Source organism: Sorex fumeus, unplaced genomic scaffold (assembly GCF_029834395.1).
Source record: "Sorex fumeus unplaced genomic scaffold, SorFum_2.1 ptg000072l, whole genome shotgun sequence".
Classification (NCBI taxonomy): Eukaryota; Metazoa; Chordata; class Mammalia; order Eulipotyphla; family Soricidae; genus Sorex; species Sorex fumeus.
This window is the reverse complement of record NW_026606129.1, coordinates 61,918,679-61,943,570: the sequence shown is the minus strand read 5'-3', so window position 1 is coordinate 61,943,570 and position 24,892 is coordinate 61,918,679. Positions and strand designations below refer to the sequence as shown.

The 24,892-nt window shown below is 39.5% G+C and overlaps 1 protein-coding gene and 1 non-coding gene across 2 annotated transcripts in view; one reads left to right on the top strand and one right to left on the bottom strand.

The window, feature by feature from the left end:
- The window catches only part of FHIT (fragile histidine triad diadenosine triphosphatase), a 1,773,722-nt gene that overhangs the window by 90,382 nt on the left and 1,658,448 nt on the right, over nucleotides 1-24,892 (top strand). The gene's annotated exons all lie outside the window — the stretch shown is intronic.
- Nucleotides 16,526-16,632, bottom strand: LOC130038018 (U6 spliceosomal RNA). Its single transcript, XR_008794573.1, has one exon. It is a non-coding gene; the product is annotated as a U6 spliceosomal RNA (small nuclear RNA).

Genomic DNA, 24,892 nt, shown 5'->3' with positions numbered 1-24,892 from the left:
GCAGGAGGAAGAGAGCGGCTTGGAACGCCTTCAAGAACGTCGAAGAAATAGCTAAGAGGACGAAGAACCTCCAGCTCTGGGCACATCTCTTTGATTCCACTGTTCTTCCTGCATTAACATATGCCTCAGAGACCTGGGCCCTAATGCAAACAGGATGAGAACGCTATTCAGGTCTCCCAAAGAAGAATAGAAAGAACTATGCTTGGAATATCACGTTTCACTCAAATGAGAGAACGAATCCGGAGTTCTGACATCCGTCGACGATCAAGGATCAGGGACGCTGTCTCATTTGCCAAGGTGTCGAAAATCAGATGGGCTGGTCACGTAATGAGATTTAAAGACGACCGTTGGACTAGAGCTGTTACTGATTGGATTCCACGGGATGTCAAGAGACCGCGTGGCCGCCCACCTACCAGATGGTCAGACTTCTTCGTCAAGATCATGAACGATCGGTTTGAGGCCTTTCATGTTCCCGGAGCGAACAGATGCCATTGGGCTACACTAGCACGCGACAGGGACAAATGGAGACGTTACTGGCGCCCGCTCGAGCAAATCGACGACTAACGGGAAGTTAAGTGATTAAGTGAATCTTGTCATTACACTGCTTCAAGTTTTTAATGAGCTTCCACTGTTTCTAATGCAGAGACCGGAGGCATTACATTGGCCAATGGACTTGCAGTTAGCAGACTCTGAATTTTCTCATCTTTCATCTCAAATCTTTCCCCTTCTTGGCCCTGCCGCTAAGAAAGGAAGCTCAGAGCATCTCCAAATTCATTCAGAAGCCTGGTACTTGACATATTATTGTCTACCTTGTACTTAAAAAAAGCACTTCATACTTAATTTTTCTTTTTCAAAAATTACTTTTGACATCACCCCTGCTATAATCAGGGTTTGTTGCTGTCTCTGTGCTCAGGGGTCACTCCTGGTGGTACTCAGGGTACTATGCCTGGTGGCAGGGAAGGAAACTGAATTAGTTGCATGTGTGCAGGGCAAGGACCTCAAGCTCTGGACTTCCTTCCCCCCCTTCCTTCCCCTCCCCTCCCCCAAGTCCCCTCCCCCACATTTCTCTGATGCTCAGGCTGACCTCTGGCTCTGCCCTCAAGGATCACTTTTGTCAGAGCTTGGAGGACCATACCAGCTACCAGGGATTGATTCCCCATCAGCAGCATACAAGGCAAATGCCCTGCCCGCTGTACTACCTCTTTGATCCCTGCTTTTTCCTTCAATTTATTTACAAAGGAAACCTTGTCTTACTATCATAACTGGCCACTGATATCCATCTCGAATATATGTCAAAGCATTTGTGTATGAAAATAAAAAATTCAGGTCTTATAAAACTATCAAATGACTTTGTTCCTTCAGCAATTCATTTTTTTTTAATAAATTTATTTCTTGAATCACCATGAGAACAGTTACAAAGCTTTCGGGTTTAAGTCTCAGTCATGATGAAACACCTGTCCCTTCACCAGTGCCCATTTTCCACCACCAAAAACCCCAATATACCCCTATCCCACACCCTCCCCTACCTGTGTGGCAGATGATTTCCACATTACTCTCTCTCTACTTTGATTACATTCAATATTTCAACACCAGACCCACCATTATTATTTGGAATTTCCCCCCAATACTCAGAAAAGGCAACATTAGACAATTTGTTTTCTATTGCTGATTATAAATAGCATATGATCGTGGCTGCGTGATTTTGGAATTCTGAAATTTTAATAATTAAATCTGGAGAGATTTCTGCCAAATGCTGCTGGGTTCTGAGTTTCGTTTGTGTGTCTCTGGGATCATGGCCGTTAAGCAGCTTGGTCAGTAGCCAGAGGGGCTGTTCATGGGCGGCAACAGGGGTCTCGTTGGGGAGCGGGAGGTCAAGGGTCAGCTCCACCTCCTACCTATGAGGCCCCGAGTGTCTCATCACTGCTGGCCCATAACTGGCTGTTCAGTGGCCTCTGGAAGATGGTGGCCACCGAGCCGCCAGGGGGAATAGGTGGAGGGATGATACCTTTCCCCACCTGGGGTGGTCTGGTGCCAGTAACCTATGCCAAGTCCAGACACATTTCTGCCAAAAGCTGCTGGGTTCTGAGATTCGTTTGCCTGTCTCTGGGATCATGTCCCTTAAGCAGCTTAACCCGTAGCCAGAGAAGCTATTAGTGGGAGGCGACTTGGTATCTCGTTTGTGGGAGGTGACTCAGGGGAGGGCAACTTCAGCAATTCATTTGCCACCGCTAGTAATCATTTCTCAAGTTCTAGTTCTCTACCGCCTCTTTCAGTGATTTTTGTTAGGAGACTTCTCTTCCCTGCACCCTCTTATGCCTCCTTCCCCTTCCTCAAATCCCTGCCCCTTCACTTGCCTAATTCTTATCTATCCTTGAAGTTTCAGGTTAGACAATTACTTATACAAATTCCATTAGAACTGATCAGTTAGATTGCCTTCATTTTGTAAACCAAAAAGAAAAGCCTTAATGTTTTCTTTATTGTCATAAAACCTAATTTATAGAAACGTCACCTACCTCTCAGAATATTTTTCAAAATGGTAAACTTGTTTGACCTTAAGAGTCAAGAAAAAGGAAATGGAGGTGATTTATAATCAATTATTTATTTAGTTTATTTTTGGGGACCTCACAAACAGTATTTAAGGGCTTGGGGATCTTTCCTGCTGATTCTTGGTTAACCTCCTGGTGAGTCAATGTGCAGAAACCAGACTGGCAGCCTTTGGGACAGCTCCTGGCGATGTTAAGGGGACCATGTCATTAACGCTTAGGGCCTACGCTAAGTCTGCCACATGGCCATAGTTACGATAACTGTTGTACTGTCTCCACAGCCCCCAAACTAATTATTGAAATGTAAATGGTCAGGGGCCAGAGTGGGAGTGACGGCAGAGCAGATAAAGTGTTTGCCTTGCATGAGACTGACATGGGTTTTTATCCTTCCGATCCCTGCTCTCCATGTTGGTCTCCTGAGCACTGCCAGGACTAATTCCTGAGTGCAGAACCAGGGTTAAGCCCTGAGCACTGACAGGTGCGGTCCCAAAGTAACAACAAAAATAAAATTAAAAAACAAGTGTAAATGGTCAGCTACAAGTACACTTGAAGGTGCAATAAATCAAACAAATATTTATATCCACTTTATTGAAATTAAGCTGAAATTGAAGATCAGAAGTCATTTAGGAAAGAATTTTAGAAATGAAAGAGAAGAGATATGTGGGATATGAATAAAAACCAGTCATATGTATATATTTATATATATATATGTGTGTATGTATGTATAGACATGTAGGTATATATTTTTATCTATATATCTATATAGATAATGAGAAAAGCAGGAAACAATCCTAACTGAAGTAGGGTTAAAGTGCTAAAATAAATTATATCGTTTTGAGACAGAGAACATGGAAAGTATTTCATTCCTTGAAATGAGTTGGACTTATTTATGAGTGCAGTTGCAAAATATTCCCTATGTTCAGATAAAAGACTGAGAGGTACTGAAGAATCACAAGAAGAATAATTCCACTCTGGAAATCCTTGCTCAGCTTGAGGCATAGATTTGGTCTCTAGTTTTTAAAAAGTCCCTCAGTAGGCAACAGGGAATAAGGCATAGATTGGAAAAGGAAACAGCAGTATAAGGAGTCATGAAGAAATTGTGTGTGAGACCTCTAGGGACAATTTTAATGTAAGATTGACAAATCCAAAATAAGTAAATAATTTTTATCAGCGATTTTTAGAATGTGTATTTCAATGCTAAAGAATTTTTAGAAGATATAAATATATGTGTGTGTATGTATGTATGTATTATTGCAATAAAATGAATTATTTAAAGATGCTATCTGGTCCCCAAAGTCATGGCCAATTTGAAAATATTTGATACTGGTTTTTCTTTCTTACATATCTGCATGTGGTGAATGTGAATGCAGATTAACACAATTGCCTTTTATTGGTAGACTGAGTATCATAAACTGCATTACTGTCAGTGATACTGCTTGTTGAAATAATGAATATCTCCTAAAGTATTGAGTCCAGCAGAGTATGTCTTCCTTCAAATTTCATGCTACTTTCTTAGCTGAGTATTTCTGTGATCATTAGAATTGTAAAAAAAAAAAAAAAAGAGAGAGAGACAGTATGTAAAATAAACCATATTTTTAATAATCTATCTGTATTTCTGGGCTGGAGTGATAGCACAGCAGTAGGGCATTTGCCTATCATGCAGCTAGTCCGGCTGAGCCGGGTTCGATTCCTCTCGGAGAGCCCGGCAAGCTACCGAGAGTATCTTGCCCACACTGCAGAGCCTGTCAAGCTACCCGTGACGTATTCAATATGCCAAACACAGTAACAACAAGTCTCAAAACGGAGACGTTACTGGGCCCACTTGAACAACGGGAGGACAGTGACAGTGACAGTGATCTGTATTTCCAGTGTAACATTTGAAAGCTCCGAGGACATGGAACCATTTTTCACTATGTGAGCCTGTCCTACAGTTTGCAAAATAACTAGCAGCCCTGGAGCAGTTCAGAAAATACTGGTTCCATTCTCCATCAATGAGAAGCCCCTCACAATTCCAAAAAAATGGCCTTCAGGGAGAGCATCATACTGTTAGGAACTATCATGTAAAAGCCTTTCAAAGGGGTCTGCGTTTTCCTTCTTCGTGTTTAGTGTTCTTGTAGGAACTTGTACTGTAGGCTCTGTTCTCTGACAGATTAAAGGTCCAGTGAATAGAGGAATGGTTGTACTTGTTTACCATTATATGCCCAGAGACTGTTCCAAACTTACTGAAGGCTTTCAAAAATTATTTATTGAATAAACAAAAAATCAGAGGCAATACCTTAAGCTCTGTTTATATAGTTATCTTGGTAAATCTATGGGAAAGAGTTGGAGGTGAAACAATATTAGGGTACTCAATTTGCTGGTAGAGTTTAGTTTGCTTAGGAGGTTCGTGGTTTGTGTATCGATTCTCCATATTTATTCAGTTTAGGATTAGTCCTAGAAATATACAGGTAGGAAGTAGAGTATGTCAGCCTTGGTGACTCCACCTAGGCATGTGCAGTAATGTGAGTGAAAGGTACTTTAAAAACAGTGCAAGGGCATTCTGACCAGTCTAGATCCTGAGTACAGGAGAGAAATATACCAGGTGGCTGAAACACTTCGTCCATAAGACTTCTAAGACAAGGTCTTAGAAATCTTAACCTCTATGTCAACTTGTTAAACTAATCCATAGGTTTCTTTCTAGCTGCTTCATCATTTGCTAACCATAGCTGGAAACTCTTTGACTGTGAATCCTTCATAAAATTAATTGGTTTTATGTCAAGATATTTAGATGACTTGTTCTGGTCACTTTTTTTCTTCTGTTGAAATTCTATGTTTACAATACTATTAATGACAATTACTCATGAACATAATTCCAACACTAGAACCATCACCAGTGTACCCATCTGTGAGTTTCAACAACAACAACAAAAAAGTGCAGGGACACGTGGGGGTGACTCGAGCATTCAGTGACTGAGAACTGTTCCCCTGGTCCACGGTGGTGACGGCCGAATGAAGGACCTGGAGTATGGAGAAACTGTGCCCCGCTGATTGGTTGTCGATTTATTTCTTCCTCATCCCCTGTGTAGTCCGATCTCTCTCTTACAGCACAATCATAGTCCTAGTTTTGGTCATAGTCCCAGTCATCATAGTTCCATCATCCTAGTTTCCTTGTAGACCTCAAACTCCTCTCCTTCATTCTCCTTCCTTGTCTCATCATAGTCTCATAGTCCTACTTTCAATCATAGTAGTTGTCATCTAGTCCTCCTTCTAGTCCCCACAGATCTCAAAGTCCCAAAGTCTCAGTCCTCATCCTACTAGTGTTCAATGTCTATTGGTTAACTTTCTAATCCCTTTTACCCCTTACAGAATAGTTATATAGGAGTCACGAAGGATAGGGGTACACATAGGTGGGGTAGAGCATTGTCTTAACAACAAACAGAGGTAAAGCCACTCCTTCGGGGGAACTTCTCGGAGATTAACTCAAGAACAAAAATCTCGTTTTTTAGGGTTCAGCACTCCAGATTACTAGGACATCTGCTCAAGGGCTGTTTCCATCCAGGGTGTATTGCTTTATCCTTTCCTCAGCTAGTGATCCATTTAAATAATTATACTAAGTTTACTTTTTATAATATTTCTAGTCATTTTGAGTGAACAAAGTAAGAGATATATTAGGCTTAAAGGTTGGCTCTTCGTGGGGACATTTCACTGTATATCCCAGACCACAGTCCTCAGGCCAGGTTACTCTTTCCTAACCCCAGCAGGGTCCTTATTTTGTTACTTCTTTTTGCATCATGAGAGAGTTTGTTTCATGACCCTGCTCTTAACTTACTATACTTATGGAGCTTAGCTTGTCCTCTTTCTATGCCAGTGTAGTTTACAGCTTGCCCTGGGCCCATCCAGTCCCTTCATCTGGACCCTGTTCTTGGAGTGCTAGTAACTAAGGGCAACTGAGGCTTAAGTCGAGTGAATATGGGTGTCCAGGAGTAAATATTATTTTGGAGTCAATTAACTCCCATATTATAAAGCACAGCATCAACTGTCTTTCTGTGTCTATACAAAAAGGACATTGCTAAATAAGCCATGCAAATGACATAAAGGAAAGAGGAAAGCAATATAGGATTATTAGTGCCTTATGTAATTGGGTGGGCTGGAGGGATAGCACAGCGGTAGGGCGTTTGCCTTGTGTGCAGCCAGCCCAGCTCAGCCGGGTTCGACTCCTCCGCCCCTCTCAGAGAGCTTGGCAAGTTACCAAGACTATCTCGCCCGCACGGCAAAGCCTGGCAAGCTACCCATGATGTGTTCGATATGCTAAACACAGTAGCAACAAGTCTCAAAATGGAGACGTTACTGGGCCCGCTTGAGCAAATCGATGAACAATGGGAGGACAGTGTTTACAGTGTAATTGGGTATACCTCAGGGGCATTGCTGTGGGAGTAGCTCAATAAACATTAAGCTCCCCGTGGGAGGAACAAGGACAACCCAATGTTATCCAACACCCATCTCCCTCCCCTGTGAGCCCCAACACCCCTCCTTCTGCTTCCTCCTAGCTCAGTTGTGTGGATCAATTCTCCCATTATGTTGCCTTTAGACCTTTGTTTCTACTTCACTGTGTCTCTTCAAGTCCCGCATATCAGAGACATTATTCTACGTCTCTCCCTATCCCTCTGACTGATTTCATTCAGCACGATATCCTCTAGTTCCATCCAGATTACTAAAATTGCATGCTTTTGTTTTTCTTAGATCTCAATAGTATTCCATTGTGGATATGTACAAAAGTTTTTGATCCATTCATCTGTAGTTGGGCATTTGGTTGTTTCTGTATCTTGGCTATTGTACCAGGTGCAGTGATGAACATTAGATGTGTGTATATCCTTTTGGAATTAATGTTTTTGTGTTTGGGGGATAGATGCTAATGCCAAGAAGTTGTCTTGCTGGGTCATATGGGAGTTCATTTCTATTTTGAGAGATCTCCATGAAGCTTTCCATAAAGGTTGAACCAGATGACATTCCCACCAGTAGTGAATGTCATCTGGTTACTTTAATGGGGCTACTTTCTCACTGCAACCCTGCCAACACTGGCTATTTAGATTTTTTTTTGGTATATGCCATGCTCAGAGGCATGAGATAATGTCTCTTTGTTGTGTAAATTTGCATTTCCAAGTTATGAGTGATGATGAGCTCTTTTTTATATGCCTTTTGGCCATTGTATGTCCACTTTGGGGAAGTGTCTGCTCATCTCCTTGCCCCATGTATTGATGGAGTCATTGGAATATTTTTTGTTAGTAAATTTAGTATGTTCTTTATAGATCTTGGATATCAACCCTTTATTATAAACATTATGTGCAAATATTTTCTCCCATTCAGTAGTATGTCTTTGTTAGAGTTTGAGTTTCCTTTCACTGTGCAGAAGCTTTTTATTTTGATATTATCCCATTTGCTTAATTTTGTTTTTGTTGTCTTTGGCATGGTCATGATGTTGAAGAGTCCTCTGAAATTTCCTGGAGAGTTCTGCCAGTGTGCTCTTCAATGTATTTTATGGATACTGGTCTTATCTTGAGATCTTTAATTCACTTTGAGTTTACTTTTGTGAAGAGTGTGAGGTAGGGTACTAATTATGTTTGTTGTTTTTAAGACACCCCCAGTGGTGTTCAGGGGTTATTTTAATCTTAGAAACTAGGTGTTACTGGGGATGAAACCAGACCTTCTACTTGTAAAGCATGTAGTAAGCCCACTAGGCTATTTCTCTGGCCAGCCAGTTTTCCCAGCACTGTTCTTGTCACTTCTCTGGGGCTTTGTTTTCTTATTGAGGCTACAATGTGTTTGTATAAATTAAGTAAAATTTATATTTTATTTCATTTTGTATCTTATGGCTGGAGCGATAGCACAGCGGTAGGGCGTTTGCCTTGCACGCAGCCAACATGGCCGGCCCGAGTTCGATTCCTCTGCCCCTCTCAGAGAGCCCGGCAAGCTACCGAGAGTATCTCGCCCGCACGGCAGAGCCTGGCAAGCCACCCGTGACGTATTCGATATGCCAGACACAGTAACAACAAAGTCTCCAATGGAGACATTACTGGGCACGCTCGAGCAAATCAATGAACAACGGGAGGGCCTTTACCTTTACCTTGTATCTTCTATTAATTTTCCAACTAAATTATTTGGGGAGGGGAGATGAGATGGCCTCCCCAGGTATGTCAGGATCCCAGGGACCAGTTGACTTGTGGACCTGAAGTTCAGTTTTGGACCTGGTGACAATGTGCTGCTAGTGCCTAGGGGGCCACTCAACAAAGCTGAGGGTGGGGTGAAGGGAATATCGATTTAGGGACTGAACTTGAGTCCTCATACATGGCAGGCACATACTCTAACCTTTTGAGTTAGCTTTCCAGACTGTTAATTTTTAATCCTAATTAGACAGTCAAAGTGAGTAGAGTAGATTTTTTTCTCCTGTAATCTTCTACAAATATATAATATATATATTTGCACTACTGCACATATATTTTATTTTACTTTTTTAATTTCTTAAGAAAAAAGTGGCCTACTATTGGTTTAAATACTAAAATATTTTGGAACGACTATTTCACACTTCTGTAAGTCTAAAAACCTTGCCACATACACCACTCAAGTTCTAGTGTCACCACATTGTCAAAATGATCCCATCTAACTCTTCACATCCTCCTACCTCTTTCCCTCTGATAGTCACCACATTTTCCACTAGGAGTTATTTTTGCTCATACACCTATGCTCTAAATAAATCTAATTTTATCTGTGGAAGTCAGTTTGACAGAATATCGTGTGTGTGTGTGTGTGTGTGTGTTTGTTTCTGCCAGTTTTTCAGTTAAGAATTTAATTATTGGGGGCAGAGAGATAGTACAAAATACAAAGTATTTACCTTGCGTGTTGCTGATGTGGGTTTAATCCCCAGCAACACATACAGTCCCCTGAGCTTTGCCAGGAGTGATTCAGAAGCACAGAACCAGAATTAAGACCTGAAGCTGCATGTAGCCTCCAAACAACAGCAACAGCAAGCCAACAAAAAAAAGTTAATGCATTTCAAATTAAATAATGATATTTCTTTTCAACACTTCCTTTCAGTTTATAAAATATTTGGAGGCCAGAGAAATAGCCTAGTGGGTTTACTACATGCTTTACAAGCAGAAGGTCTGGTTTCATCCCCAGTAACACCTAGTTTCTAAGATGGAAATACCCCTGAACACCACTGGGGGTGTCTCAAAAACAACAAAAATCTGTGTTTGAATGAAAAATTTTTTATAGCCATGTACAGGTGATCCTTAGCCTCATGATTAGAAGCTTGTGTTTTTCAATATCCCCAGAGAAAATCTTTCTTGGACTGGAGATAGTTCAATGGGCTGGAGTGCTTGCCTGCCTTGCACGCAGAAGACCTGGGTTTGATCTTTGGCACCACATGATTCCATGAGCAAAGATCTTGGAGTTTCCCCCTGAACGCACACGGCTAAAACAATCCAGGTCTTCTTATCAGGAGTAGATGCAATGAAAGTCCCACCTGTGGCACTGCCCTGCATCGGTCCCTTTTGGATTCTCATCTCTGAGATTTTTCAGACTGGGGAAGACCTTCAGTTCTGAAATACCTGCCTTTTAGGACTTCTTATTTTTTATTTTATTTTATTTTATTTTATTCTGTTGGCAACTCTGAGCAGTACTGATGGCTTACTTCAGGCTCTGCACTCAGGGATCACTCCTGGAGTGGCTCTAGAGACCATATGGGGTGCCAAGAATCAAACCCAGGTTGGCCCTGTGTCAGGCAAGCGCCTTACCCACTGTTCTATCTCTCTAGTTCCTTTTAGGATGACTTTTAACTTTATGAATGATTTTTCTCTTTATACTCTAAAGCAAGGGAAAGTTTTAGCTGTTAAAATTAAAGAATTTCATAATGTTTCTAATATGAAACTGGATGCATTTATATAAAATCCAAGAACTAGCAGTGTGAATAAATTGCAATAAAAGGGTTTTTTTTTCTAAATGAAGTTATAAGAGACTATTGTCGGGAAGGGATCATAAAAGAATTTTCTGGAAATAAATTTGTCTTGTTTTGGGTGGATGATTGTGGATTTTGCATACACTGATGTCATGAAACTGTCGCTTTAGTGACAGAATATATATTCTGTATATTATATTGTATATAAATTACCTCTAAATAACGCATAAAGAAGAAAACTTTTACACAATTTTTTCATTAAAGGTGATATGTTTATTGAGAAAATAAATAAAAGGAACAGCAACAAAATCTTCCGAACTTTTACCACATAATTTTTTTCAGGCTTTTTTGCAGACATGGAATTTGTTTATCTCCTCCTCTCTTGTTAGTGATTTTAAATTTTTTCTCTCTCTTTTAGGCATGGTTTATGTTTACATTTAATTGGGCTTCCAAGTTTAGGAATAATTCCTTTTCAGAAAAAAATTCCAGAAATAATTCTTTTGTTCATTTATGAAGACATATTTGTGACAGATAACTATAGTATTTTTTTTTAAAAAAGAATAATATAATAGCTAAGTGATAAAGGCAAAGACAAATATAGCTAAAAGGAAGTTTGGACTTTCAGTGTTTAATTTTCAGAGGAGCAAAACCTGACTATTTTGTAGGACCGATAAGTTTCCTTAATTCTTAGTATAATTTTTTAATATTTCTTGCATTTATATTGATCTCGTAAGCAGGATGGCTGCTGTGGAGGAATTATTCTAAATTCATGGCCATAGGGACTGGAGAAGTAATATAGCGGTTAAGTACATGCAGCTGACCCTGGTTCATTCATGGCACCATGATGTTACCCAAACATCACTGGAACCCTGGAGGTTCCCCAGCCCTGCAGGTTCCATTCAGTACCCAGCTTTGGATTCTCACATTGAACTACTCTCCCAATTGGGTAAAGGAGTTATCTACAGAGCCTCTTGTGCCCTATCTGGGAGGCTCCAAAACCCCACTAAAACAAACAAAAAAAAACATTCATGAGCTTAATAATGCATTGTATATTTTTATACCTTTAAAGTTAATTTACACATCATGTTGGAAAATTTGAGGGTATCATGTAGCCTGAGAGTATAATACATACTATTCTTAAATTCATTTTAAGGCATATTAAATCTGGTCCCAAGGTCTTTTGTAGAAGAACCTTGGCACTCTGACTCACTTTATATTGAGTCAATATGACAGAAAAATACATATTGTTTTTCCTTACCATGAAAGGAAACAAGAGAAAAAATAATGGAAAAGACATGTAGTCTAAAACAAAACAATGTAATTTGCAGTGTGAGTTGCTTAATATGTTATATAGTTATTATCTCACTTAAGCTCCCCAGGTAATTTCATTGCCAATATTAAAAAATCTGTTTTGTTTTGTCACTTCAACAAAACGTTTTGCCTTGAGACTTAATTAATGCATTTCTCTCTTAAGCATGTGTTTTAGACACAATGAGTATACCTTAAATAACCTCCAGGAATACCAAGCATTTCTTCACTGCTTCAAGAGGCAGACAACAACAATAAAGAGAACTTGGTATTCTATATTTTTTCTGTAGCGAGAAGAATTTTGTTCAAATCATCTTTATTAAAGGCAGCTGTCAGTATAGGATTTTTTCCCCACCATCAAAACAAAGACAATGTAGAGGAATATATATAAAGATAGCACCCGTGTGGTATCATGATAAATAAAACTAGACGATATTAATGACGCTCATTAGCAGGTGTCACTGTTGGCAATAAAGTAAATTCCATGCTCAAGTATTTCATATATTATACTTTTCAAAACTGTCAACTTTTTGACTTTGATGTATGTCCACATGAATAGTTTTAATCAGTTCCTACAGTCCTTTCTTTGCATATGCCCTGAAGAATCCTGTGGAATTGCTAGCAGCAATATCACAAAGATATTTTTGCCTAATGATTGGTGCTCTCACTCAGAAATGTGAAACGAATACTCAGATCATCACATACCCACTTATTCGTGGTACAAATATTTATCTAAAAATTAGTTAAAAATATTGTATGACCAAGCAGATTTTATCATTTAAAGTGATCTTCCACAGGCTGTTGCCTGTATAACTAATAGAATTACGTATGCATAAACCTCTTTTACTGTGGAAGCCAAAAGGCAGAATAATAGCTTGTCAAACTGTCATTTGCAAGTGAGATCATAGATTTTATAGTCCAAATTAGGTTGTGTTCTTTTCCTTTTGTCAGGTCATATTCTAATAACCATATTGTGCATTAAACCCTGTGATTATCCCAACACTTGACAGATGGTAGGCTGTTAATTTGTATGTAAGAGACAGTGATTGCCAGCACCCTAACACTAGTCAACAAAAAAAATGAAATGTCAAAATCCACTTTTGGTTATGTTTTGCTTGACTTCACTTTAGCAAGGTAATGTGAGGCACACGGATTTTGGTAGTTTAGCATATGCTTAATTTTACTATGTGAAATGGTTTTACTAACCATTAGAAAGAATTAAGGAAGAAGTAATTTTTGTTTACATAATTTTTGCAACTTCCATGGAGGATAGACATCAACTTGAGGGGTTAATTGAATGTGCTGGGGATAACTGGGACCAATCAAGATTTCATAAGTCAGTACCGAGGATAGTTTTCGTTAATAGCTGTATGCACAATACTTATAGAAATGAAGTCTTGTGAGGGGAGCATGGTCTAAACAATTTAAAACGATGTTAAAAGTGTGTTAGCAAATCCATTAAAAAACTGTTTAAACTCTGAATTTAGAATTGTGGCAAGATGCAACATCAATATGCCAAAATAATTTTTATATAGAAATAAAATGAGCACTTGAAAGTAAGATTAAGAAAACAATCCCATTTATAATAGCAGTCCAAAATGCATAGGAATGAGCAAAAGACTCAGAATTACAAAATTATAAAACATTGTTGGAATATATTTAAAAATAAATGGAAAGACAGCTTATCTTTTTAGATCAGAAGCATTTAACATTGTTGAAAATCTTGTTCTGCTTAAAATGCACATTTCATACTGTTCCTTTCAAAATCCCAGCTGTTGGGGCTGAAGGGAGAAGGCTCAGTGGGCCGAATTTAGGCCACTACCTGACCTCAAATATAGCAATTGACTCAAAAGGGAACAACGCACAGAATGTAAGAGCTAACACCACCTGTTGTTACATGCAGGAGATCTGGATTTGATCTGCAGCACACACGTTCCCCCAGCATCACTGGGGACACTGCTGGGATGGACCTTGAGCACAGCACCAAAAGTAGCCCCTGAGCACCATCAGGAATGGCCCCATAAGGCAAACCCCAACACTGAAGTAATAGTACAGCAGGTAGGGTTCTTGCCTTGCATGTGGCCCGGGTTTCATATCCAGAATCTCATATGCGAGGACTGCCAGGGTTGATCCCTAAGCAAAGAGCCAGAAGTAAGCTCTGAGATCCAGGTGTGACACAGAGACAAAACAAAGCAAACAAGCAAAAAAAAAACTCCAATTTTTCCCACCCAGAAACTCAAAAGTTGATCTTAAAAAATTCCTATGGAATTTCATGGGATCTAGAATAATCTTGAAAAAGAACAAAGTTGGAGCACTCACACCTATTGATTTCAGCACATACTGCAAAGCAATAGTAATCAAGACTGGGTGATACTAATATAAGGGTATATCAATAGGCTGGAATTGAGATCCTCAAATAAATTGTGCAAATGGTCTAAATGGTCTTTCACAAAAGCATCATAGTGATTCAATATGGAAATAGTGGGGTTTTAAAGAAAGGCCACTGGAAAATTTGGATACCACATCTAGAAGAATTAATTTAGCTCATTAACTGACCCCATATGTAGCAATTAGCTCAAATGGAACAAAGCACAAAATGTAGTAGCTAACACTAAAACTCCTAGGTTAAAACTGGAGTTTATCTATTTAACCTTCATACAGTCTTAGATAGAGTGCTGGAAGTCACTGTCACTGTCTTTCCGTTGTTCATCGATTTGCTCAAAGGGGCCCAGTAACATTGTGAGACTTGTTACTGTGTTTAGCATATCGTGTATTTGAATTTGTTTCTCATTTCTCATCCAATGATATATCTTTATCATGTCCGATAAGATACTGTTTCAATAGCCACAACTTTATTTTAAGCTTTAATGTGTAGAAGGAAAAGGAAATTATTTTTATTAACATCTGTATTATTTTTATTGCTGGTATTTTTTAATATTCACTGTCACTGTCACTGTCCTCCCACTGTTCATCGATTTGCTCAAGCGGGCCCAGAAACGTCTCCATTGGAGACTTTGTTGTTACTGTGTCTGGCATATCAAATGCGCCACGGGTAGCTTGCCAGGCTCTGCCATGCGGGCGAGATACTCTCGGTTGCTTGCCGGGCTCTCCGAGATGGGGCAGAGGAATCGAACTCGGGTCGGCCATATTGGCTGCATGCAAGGCAAACGCCCTACCCACTGTGCTATGGCTCCAGCCCCGTACTGGAAATACAGGAGACAAAACACAAAATAAGTTTGACTTCATCAAAATGAAAAAAATGACAGCACCAAGAAAGTGATATATGAGGGTGGGGGAAGTGGGGGAATGTTATATATCTATTAAGAGATTTTGAATATATATATAAATATATTATATATGACACATGTATATAACTTTATAATTGAACAGTATAAAGACAATGAAATTAGAAAATGATTAAAGGATCTGACTAGACATCTTTCCAAAGAAGAAAAATAAATGGAAAAGATACTCAACATGATTTATCATTAGAAATTAGATCAAATAAATGCCACAATGAGATGTTACTTTGAGTTGGTGATATAGTATGACAGATAAAGTGCTTGCCTTCCAGGCAGCTGAACTGGGTTCTATCCCAGAACCCTATAATCCCCCAAGTCTGCCAGGAATCATCCCTGAGCACAGAGCTAGGAGTAAGCCCTGAGCACTGCTGGATGTGGCCTGAAAAACAAAACAAAACAAACAAAAAACCATGAAATATTGCTTTACTTGTATAGAATGGTTAAAATGAAAAAGACAATAACAAGCATTGATGAAAATGTGGAGAAATTATAACTTTAATATGATGCTACTGGGACTGAAAAATGATATAGCCCCTTTGTAAAATGGGTTAGTGGAAACTGGTGAATAATTGTCCAAAATATTAGAGTTATAATCTGACCCATAATTCTTCCTCCTAGGAATATACCAAAGAGAACGGAAAACATATAGCTACATGCCACATTGCACCCTAACATTAATAGCAATATTATTCAAAATAACCCAAAGGTGGAAACAACCCAATATACTTATTTTTTGAAGGAAAATCATTTTTTTTAAATTTTTATTAGTGAAACACCATGAGGTACAGTTGTCGACTTACAAATTTTTGTGCTTGGATTTCGGTCATACCATGATCAAATACCCATCCCTCCACCAGTGCCCATTTTCCACCACCAAGGATGATATCCCTCCCCCCCGTTCCCCCCATCCCCCCGACACTGTGGCAGGGCATTTCCTTTTGTTTTCTCTCTCCTTTTGGGTGTTGTGATCAGCAAAAGAGGCACTGAGTGGCAAACATGTTCAGTCCAGTCTACTTTCAACCTGCATCTCCCCTCCTGGGAGGATCCTCCAAACACTCTCCATTTGGTGCTCCCTTCTCTATCTGAACTGTCCTTTTCCCTAGAATACCCGGCTGGCCTCTTAGCTATGGAGTAATCCTCCTGGTGTTGATCTCAGCTATTCTTGGGTATTAATCTCATATTTTGTTGCTTTATATCCCCCAGATGAATGCAATCTTTCTATGTCTATCCCTCTCTTTCTGACTCATTTCGCTTAGCATGATACTTTCCATATTGTACCACTTGTATGTAAAATTCATGACTTCATCTTTTCTAAGAGCTACATAGTACTCCATTGTGTAGATGTACCAAAGTTTCTTTAACCAGTCATCTGTTCTTGGGCATTCAGGTTTCTTCCAGTTTCTGGCTATTGTAAAGAGTGCTGCAATGAACAAACAAGTACAAAAAATATGGAACGCTTCACGAATTTGCGTGTCATCCTTGCGCAGGGGCCATGCTAATCTTCTCTGTATCGTTCCAATTTTAGTATATGTGCTGCCGAAGTGAGCACAGGAAAATCATTTTTATTGAAAGAATTTTAGACATATGTGAGGAGAGAAAAAGAGATCATGTTCAAGAGAGAACATGGTCTTTTTCTGTTGGTGGAAGGTTATGAAATTAATTGAAGTATTGGTTACACAGCTCAGGAAATACACTATCAACTAACGAATTGTACAATTGAAATGGATGAAGTTTATGATGTATGATAGATATCTCAATAAAGGTCTAAAAAAGAACATTTCCAATAACATAGGAAAGTTAATTTATTATCTAAGTGTGACAATCGTTGCCTAGAGTAATAATACCGTATTACTTAAGAGGAGGAAATTGCAGTGTTTTAATTTAAACAAACAAAGAAACAAAAATTTCCAAAACAGATCTGCAGAAAATGTTTTACAGGTAATTATTTTCTTATCAGATCCGAATGCTCTATAATGACAAGACTGGCCAAGAATGTTTTGTCTTATACCTGTGTTTCTCAACCTTTTGCTGGCCATGACCCCCTTCTGACTTTGTTTACTTCTTTTTCGTACTTCCCCTACCCCCAATTAATTGATTTCTTAGTCTTGTGCCTTGACCTTTATTTTGGAGATTTCACCTGTGCCCTCCTCATGATATCCTGGGGTCCACCAGGGGCCATATGGAATGGCATGTTGCTCTACAGTAACACAAATGCTCAGATTTGTCAAATAAAAGGACTTTACTAATTGTGTCAGAGTTTCTGTCTCAAAAATAATACATATAACATCCATGATAAGCATGCTCTCTATGTAATACATGACACATAGATTGTTTCATTAGGCATATATGCTTACCATACATTATACATAAAGATTAGAAACATAGAAATTGAACTCATGATTGCTTTCCCTCAATAATTTTGTCACTTAGCATACTTTATTTTATTAAAAAGAATTTTTAATTGAATCACCATGAGATACACAGTTACAAAGTTGTTTGTGATTGATGGAATTTCAGACATACAATGCTCCGACACCTGTGTCTTCACCAGTGTCCATTTTCCAGCATCAACGTGACTAGTTTCCCTCCTGCCAATCTCTCCTCCCCTACCCCACCCCCAGCTTCCTCTATGGCAGGTACTTTCTCTCTCTGTCTCTGTTTCTGTATCTATCTCTGTCTCTGTTTCTCTCTCTCCTATCTATCTGTCTGTCTATCTATCTATCTATCTATCTGTCTATCTCTGTCTCCCTCTCTTCTTTTTGGCATTATGGTTTGCAATACAGGTACTGAAAGGTTTTCATGTGTGTCCCTATACCAACTTTCCCCATTCAGTTTTGTCCATCTCGATCATTTCCAGCTATCATTGTCAAAGAGGCCCCTTTTTAGCATCCTTTTAATCTCATTCTCCATGTGAGGCTTTTCTTCAGTATAAAATGAAATATCGAAATTATGTATATTTTAATTTTACAGCCAGTTGGGGACTTATCCCTGAAACTGGTAGCTTCACTGGTTAGGCATAACTGATTGGCTAGGCCATAACTAATTTTGTTATTTTGTGGAAAATGAAAGGGTAATATTTTTGTAGGAGAGAAACAAATCTTAAACTTATTAAACTTAAAAATGTCCCTGCAATTTAAAAATACATGTAAGATATATATTACTGCTCTCCAGTAAGATCATAAAATTAAAGGTCTAAACCCATATTTTAGACTTATAGGAAGTTAATATTTTGCCTATTTTTTCTATGTCTAAGATACCTATTTTTGTCTTGAAATTAGACAACAGTTTTATTAATAAAAGTTTTTACTTTTCACAGCTTAATTTGGAATGTTACCAAATGTTCCCATATATTTCGATTATCTCTTTGATATAACATGTCTTAAGAACATTCTAATAAAAATCAATTTATGAAAAAGTTGTTAATAATTTTTTATTTTAAATATTTAAATGTCATAATATTTTTTATTTTTTTGGAATCACCATATAATGATCATTTTAAATGTTTGCATGATATTTTTTATCATATAGTAGCCCCATGCGGCACTGAAACACAGTATAAGAATTTTTTCTGTTGTGTTGGTTTTTTTTTTTTTTTTGCTGGGGGAGGGAGTTGGGGGGGTTACGCCAAACCGTGCTCAGGGCTTACTCTTGGCTCTTTGCTCACAGATCACTCTTGGTGGTGCCAAGATAGAAACTGGGTCTGCAGCATGCAAGGAAAGCAGCCCGCCCTTCTCTACAGTCTCTCTGCCCCCCAAGCTTTCAGGATATGTAGAATGTCCAGACCATTCAGGTAGAAGAGGAGGAAAGGTCATCCCAGTAGGGTAGAACCAGGGTTTGTTTTTCCATCACAGTGACTAGTCATATTCAAGTACGCCGTTGAAAGTTGCCTTGATTCTTTTTCCCATGTGGCTCTGAGGAACACGGAGGTGGCAGGAAACGCTGCTCAGTCTACCTTGATCTTAGATGCTGGCGAGGAAAAGGATGAACAGCGGACGTTCGCTACTAGAGCTACTTTTAGTCCCCAGTGGACTCAATCTTTAGTACCAAGGGAAACAGGGACTTGGAGGAGAAGACAGCCTAGAGAATTTCCTATACCAAAAGTGAAGCGTGAAGCCAAAATGGGGGAAATGCTATAATCAGAACTCAGCACCTTTTATATTTTAACCCAGCATGTAATTCTTTTTTTTTTTTTAGATTTTTTTTTTTTATTAGTGAAACACCATGAGGTACAGTTGTAGATTTACAATTTTTTGTGCTTGGGTTTCGATTATACAATGATCAGATACCCATCCCTCCACCAGTGCCCATTTTCCACCACCATGGATAATATCCCCCCACCTGCCTCTGTGGCAGGGCAATCCCCTGTGTTCTCTCTCTCCTTTGGGGCGTTGTGGTCCCAGCATGTAATTCTTAGCTCAACAGAAAATTCTTTTCAAGAGAAATCATTTTAAGATAATATCTCCTGAGCCCTTTGAGTGGAAAAAGACATTGATGCTGGTGGGGTCCCCAGGTGACTTATGTGAAGTGGGGACAGAGAGGGGGCAACCTGGAGAAGGAAATCTGCCATCTTCTCCGTATCCACCTCTGCAACCCTGGGAACAGCTGGGACTGTCTAGGACTAATAAGAACCTGCTGCGAGCCTTGCTCCTTGCAGGAAAGCAGAGTCACTTCTAGACCTTACTCAGGCCTTTTTGATGTTGGTGGGTCCCACGGATAGCTTATATGAGGTGGGGAGGAGAGAGACAGCCACATTCTCCTAGGGTTACTGGGTTCTTGTCTCACCTCACAGAAATTTTATTTGAAGGTTTTTGAAGAGAAGGAGGGAGGGGGGAGAGAGAGAGAGAGAGAGAGAGAGAGACAGAGAGACAGAGACAGAGACAGACAGAGACAGACGAGACAGAGACAGAAGACAGAGATGGAGAGACAGAGACAGACAGACACACAGAGACAGAGACAGACAGACAGACAGACAGACAGAGGCAAAGAGAAAGAAGCCTTTCTTCTTTCTCTCTGCCTCTGTCTGTCTGTCTGTCTGTCTGTCTGTCTGTCTGTCTCTGGCTCTTTGGGACTTATGGTTTGCAGTACAGGTACTGAGAGGTAATCAGGTATATTCCTTTGCCTACTTTCAACATTCAGTTCCTGTCAAAAATGATCATGTCCAGCTATTATTGTCACACTGGTCCTTTCTCTATCCTAACTGCCCTTTGCTGGCCAGATAGCAAGACTCTTACCTAGGTAGAAAGCCCCAAGGGAAGAATTGAGAGCAGAGGATGGTCTTCTTTGAAATTCCTTTCCTGCCCTTTGTTCCTGCTGGAGCTTCTCTGGGCTGGTCAGGCCTTCTCTGGGTCAGTGCTGATGCAGGTCTTATTAGGTTTTAAATTCTGTGTCCACAAGGTGGGTTTTCAGCAGCCTTGGGGCTAGTTGGTTTTATTACTTCCCCAAAACTCATTACCATAGGGGGCCCTTCCCTATCTACCTGCCTGCCTACTTCAGAATGAGGCTTTGACTCACCCGAAAAACTGCTTTGCAGTTGTGCAAGTGCTGGGAAAATCTAGACATGGGTGGATTGGCCGTTGTGGGTGAACTAAAGTTGTGGTCGTGATGCAGATTTGCAGAGACAGAGTGAAGCCTGAGGTAATCAAACAAGTTATTGCAGGATGCTGGTTAAAAAAAAAAACAACTTGCCTTAATGCTTTATTGCCATCATGAACCCCCAAAAGTTTGCATCTGCTCTGGATCAATCAATGGATAATTCATGGCCTTTATTTCTTACCTCATCGGGGGAACACAAAATAGAGCTCAGCAGTTCTAGATTTTTCTTTTTTCTCACCTGAAATGGGGGAAGAAACCTGAAGCTACATGAGAGTGATTGCTTTGGCTTTTTTCTCCCTTCCAGTTTCTGGGACTCAATCTAGCTACTTTGATGAAGTGACTGGGAAAGGCTGTTTTGTATTGACATTCAAATTAAGGTATCAGATGTCTTTCTGGGCTACAGACTTTTTTTTTTTTAAATCTGATATTCCACAGCAAGCAGCTCAGAGGTATTTGTATATCTCTGTTCTTTTCATATTCTGACTATTGAATGAAAGGATCTGACAGCTAACTTCTCTTTGAAAAGGAGAAGTCCATTATCTCCATCTGTGAATCTTGGAAGTGGGAGAGCATTCTACTTGAATTAGTACCATGATGGGTGATAGGAAGCAAAAACCATGTTATAAATTTCTCCTGAAGCAAACACATCTATTGTTGTCTTTATTAAAACTTCTGAGCAGGTGGGCTTGTTCTGAGTGATAACCTCTGATTGTCTGCTCCAAAGAAATTATTGGAAACTTCATGCGTCTCTAAAACAGTACAGGATGTTTCAAGAACTCTGGAAAGAGATAAAATTGCTGTGTGGAGAATATTCCATGCATTGAACAATCTATTATCAAAATTTAAAACTTGAAACTTCAACAATTAATAAAGATGAGTTAGCTAGTTGACATCAACACATGGATTCTGTTTATTCGTTATACATCCGTGTACCTCCCAGAGAGGATTCTGACCCAGATTCCATATGCATTCAAGACTTTCATTAGATAGAATGACATGCACTTATCATTAAAGCATACTAATTAAAGCAAAAAGTGACATTTCAAAGTAATGATGCTCCCTAAGGTCACAATGTAAATCACTCCATAGTCTATTTCTGGTGATTAGGCATGCTATGTATTTTTAAAATATTATTTTGTTATGATCATGGGTTTTTATTATTGTTAGTGATATTAATGATCAGCAAAGCAGAACAATTTTTTCCCTACATGATTAAGGAAGAAGAGCACTGAAAACTACCAAGAGCATTGGGCTTTGATAAGGTTCATCTAGGATGTATCCATGCATAAATTAAGCACTGTAGCACTGTCCTCACATTGTTCATCAATTTGCTCAAGCGGGCCCAGTAATGTCCCCATTGTGAGACTTGTTGTTACTGTGTTTGGCATATCAAATACATCACGGGTAGCTTGCCAGGCTTTGCCCTGTGGGCAAGATACTCTTAGTAGCTTGCCGGGCTCTCCAAGAAGGGTGGAGGAATAGAACTTGGGTCGGCCTGATAGGCCGCACGCAGGCAAATGCCCTACCCACTGTGCTATCGCTCCAGCCATGCATTCATTAATCACTTTAATTGCATGTTTTCTTCTGGTGTGAGGTGCTGAAGGTACATGGTTTGCTAGAACACAGATAATTCTTGTCCTCAAGGAGCTTGCCCTCTTCCTTGGATTATAATCAAAGCTGTTTTTTTTTTTCTTTTTCCTTTTGCATTTGGAATAGCAGCAGATAGCGTATGTCCGTAGATAAACACATGACTGTGCATATTCCTTTGCTGACTATTGCAAATTTTAGTTATTTTTACCTAAAGATAAGCCAGAGAAAATATCTTATTATGTATTCTTTGTCTTTTTTTCTCATATTTGTTTCTTGTTTGTCAGTTCAATTTGGATTATAAGCTCGATAGCCTCAAACTATTTAATGCTCCAGTTCACTTCTTTCAAAATGTTCATTCTCCCCTGCCCCTCCACCCCTGCCCCAAAGAATAATGATGTTGAGCTGGAAGTTTCTAGGGATACAGTATTTGGCAGTTTGTATTACTTTTAAATGCCTATGGACCTTGTATTTTGGGCTCTGTTATAAGAATTTGCAAATTAGATGAGCCATTATTGGCCACAACAATACACTGGAGGGAGACTTATCTTACAAAAACCTTATGAATTAATTAATGATGGCTTTTTGCTGAAGTGGGTCTAGGTGGCTAGTGGAATGTTAGTGGGAGTAGTAGGGATCAAGGGATAGACGTGGTAACTTCTACAGAGAATGCTACTGCCTCTCCTTGGGAAAGTGCCCCGGGGTGGAGGGGGTTCGGGCTAGAACAGGACTGGCATAAGTACCTGACAGCACAAACACTAACCAGCCCCACTTGATCTGAATCACCAGATTTCTCAAAGATCTGTGGTCGCAGGCTGGTGCTCAAGATTGCTCTTGGAAGGAAAAGGAATGTCAGTCCCTAATATTTTCCGGGTTTCCCAAAGTTGTCATCTGTTAAACCTGGGAGACAATAGAGAGGGAGGTGGGAGAAAGAGAGAGAGGAGAAGACAGACCAACAGAGAGAGACAGATGGGCATGTTAAAGAGAGAAGATGGGCTTCTCCAGAGGGGAAAGAGAGCTGAGGATGCCCAGAAATAAAAACAAATTCACTGCATACCCCGAATTGAAGTGGTGGCGATCCCAGAATGGAGATGTGTGCAACTTGCTTTTTGCAAATTTGGTCTTACCCTGTAGTTTTACCGCGGACTTGGGGCTTTCTATGTAGCTAAATGTCTGTTGCTGGGGTATTTTCAAGAAGAAGAACTTTGGGGTTTTGGTGGTCCTCTTTCAAGTTCTTACCACAGTCTTTCGATCCTCTTGAAGCTTCTCCCCAATGAGGTCCAGCCTTTTCCAGTCAGTGCCAATTGAAGTCTTGTCAGGACTTAGTTGACTGCATCTGTAAAAATGTTTCTGTCTTTATTCAATTCTCCAGCACCCCATACATACGGCAATGACAGGAGTGATCCCTGAGTGCAGAGGAAGGAGGAAACCCTGAGCATTGACTAAATGTGGCCCCAAAACAACAACAAAAAAGTGGGGGAAAGTTAAAATTACTAGCCTACATAAGGAATAAAACATAGGAAAGTAAAATGTGCACAATAAAACTTGTCTAACAATTGTTGGCAAAGAAAAACAGCCATTTATTGAGCTCTTTATAAACGTTTTACATAGATCATCTCGTATAATCCTCACAAGTCTGTCACCATATGTTGCCTACCTTCCTGCCTAAAAAGCAATAAGTTACAGGATAGTTATAATGCCTTGATTTTATTTTAGTGTCAAAAGTATCTCATTGAAACTTCAAAACTGAGAATTTAAAATAGAATTATGGTTTGATCTATAGAACTAAGTATACCATGGCAGGGGGTGAGTGAAGGGGTGTGGGTTGAGATACATTGGTGGACACACATGGATCATGTGGTGTTGGAATATTGTATATATGAGACTCTTTGTTGAAGATATTGTAAATCATGTTGTCTAAAATAAATAAATAAATAAATAAATAAATAAATAAATCTTAAAGAAAAAAAGAGTTCTGTCTTTGTGCCTTTGGGCCACTTTAGGTCTGTTCACAATCTAATCTTCTGATTCTTCTTTGTGTGTGTGTGTGTGTGTGTGTGTGTGTGTGTGTGTGTGTCTCAGGGATGATCTCAAGAAAATCTCTTGTAAAAAAATCTCCAAGTAGGAGATGAAAGTTGAGTTCAAGATAAAAGCAGAAAAGACAAAGGGGCATGCACCTTTGTACTAACCATACTCTTCATCTACTCACCCTCCTTGTAGTAAAAACAGCATCATCTTTGACATCATCACATTTTCTTCTTCTCTTCCATCTTACCTGCTCTACACTCTCCTTCCTATTATTCCTCTTCTTTCTCCACTCCCATCCCAGTACCTCTCAGTACCCTCCCTGTCTTCCTCCTCCTCCTCTCCCTCTTTTCTCTATCCCTTTCACTTTCATAGCTGTTATTGTAAATTCTATCAAATACATTGGATATGAAAATGTTGTCAAGTCATTTTATATTATTCACATTTTATGGATGCCCTAATTATAGTGTTTAATCAACTTTTCTAAAGGCACAGAGATGGTAAATAACTTAGTAAGGACTCCCATCGAAAGTTGGCTCTCTCTAAAGTGCTCTTGACCACCACGTTCTATTTTTATCATTTTCTTCTTTCTCATGCCCTTTTTG